Genomic DNA, 1,986 nt, shown 5'->3' with positions numbered 1-1,986 from the left:
ACTTTGACTTTTAATACTTAACTACAACAAATATCACATACTTTACACTTTTACTCAAGTAATATTCCTAAAGGAGACTTTAACTTTTACCAAAGTATTTTTGGTAAAATACTTGTACTTTTACTCTAGTAATATTCCTAAAGGAGACTTTAACTTTTACCAAAGTCAGTTTTTGGTAATACGATACTTGTACTTTTACTCAAGTATCACTTTGTGGTACTTTATACAACACTGTCAACAACTCTAAGGTCCTTGGTTTGCTCTACTTTACAAATGCAATTTCCTTATAAATAACGCATCATCATCATGTGCTTATTCTTACAGAAATAAGTGGAAAATGAATATAATGTTGAAATATATTGTTAAACCTCACATTGAACTGAAGTAAATTATCACTGATTGCTGAGTCATTCATTCTCATAAAAACATATTTGCTTATCTCGCACGGCCCTGGGTCTCTAGTCAGTTATTTTCCTGCGATTATAAAAAGTTTGGGCGATGTGTCTACACAGTTTCTATTTGACGAACTGAAACAGTTTTCCATAAAATGTACTCAGTGACTCCTCTGTCATGCACAAATGTGCAGAAGTGTAAACTTTGGTGTTGCGTAAAACATGAGCAATTCCCAAATGGATAAATAAGTGCTCTCACATGCTCTCATTATCTGTCTGCATGCTCACTTTCCCTGCAAACACAAGTCCTCACTGTAACTGACATGCACATGAGTAACAGGAATTTACTCAACCGCAAATTTTTTATCTCTTACTCCTCACATGACCCTGTCATCCTCCCCTGGTGTGAGCAGATACAATAAAACGGAGCAAACAAAACACTTAGAGACCACTTTCACTTCCCATTCACTGCGACTGCAGGAAAACTCGCACTGAGAAGAGCTAAACAAATGTTCTGAGCTGACAGTGTTGGAAGAGCCCTCCACCGGATGCTTGGTTGTTGTGTTTGTGATGTCTGGACTTGGGCATGATAATGTCGTCTTTGAGAGTCCGAACAWTAAGTGTCAGTGAGTGTTTTATGGCCTCTGAAATACAACAGACAGTGTCTTTATTGATGCCAAAATAAGTAAAGAATGTCCGCTGCTCCCCCAACAGCTGCTGACAGGACGTGTGGTGGAGTCGAAGTACTTTTTCAGGGGATGTGGTTTCTAAATGTTTGTCCTAACTACTTTCACTCACTCATTAATACGTGTGTATTTTAACGTGGCTGTCAACATGATTGACACAGTTACATATTATAATCGACACAAAACCACATGTAAATGTAAGATCATACTTAGTAGAGATGGTTAATCAAAAATAAAAAAATCTAGAATATTTCTATTTCGTGTTTTGTCTCATTGTCCCTGAACACTTATGTGTTCTTTGGTACATAGCCCCCGAGGGGACATGGGAGATTTTTTTTTCTTTTGCGTTCCCACGCAATAGTATTGCGTTACCTCGCAAAAGTAGTTTATCACTGTTGTGCCTGTCGGTTTATTAACAAACTCAGATGTTCACCATTAGCGAGTTAGCCTACTGCTAACTCAGCTTCAGAATGAATATATCACACAGACACACATGGAAGTATGTCCTATGTTGATATTTGAACAGAGTGCAGCCACGCAACATCAATGTCAATTTCATGAACTTGTGGGGACACATCCTGTTTTGGTAACCGAATATTTCAAAATAAAAGTCTGATTTAATTTGGTTCATAAACAAAAGAATTTTGCGAGGTAACACAGAAGTATTACGAGGTAACGCAAAGATATTGCGAGGTAACGCGAATATATTGTGAGGTAACGCAAAGATATTGCGAAGTAACGCAAAAGTATTGCGAGGTAACGCAAAAGTAATGCGAGGTAACGCAAAAATAATGTGAGGTAACACAAAAGTGTTACGAGGTAACGTAAAAGTATTGCAAGGTAACGCAAAGATATTGCGAGGTAACGCAAAAGTATTGTGAGGTAACGCAAAGGTATTGCGAGGTAAT

The sequence above is a fragment of the Austrofundulus limnaeus genome, unplaced genomic scaffold, assembly GCF_001266775.1.
Source record: "Austrofundulus limnaeus strain Quisiro unplaced genomic scaffold, Austrofundulus_limnaeus-1.0 Scaffold133, whole genome shotgun sequence".
Classification (NCBI taxonomy): domain Eukaryota; kingdom Metazoa; phylum Chordata; class Actinopteri; order Cyprinodontiformes; family Rivulidae; genus Austrofundulus; species Austrofundulus limnaeus.
The sequence above is the reverse complement of the archived record's forward strand: the minus strand, read 5'-3'. Positions refer to the sequence as shown.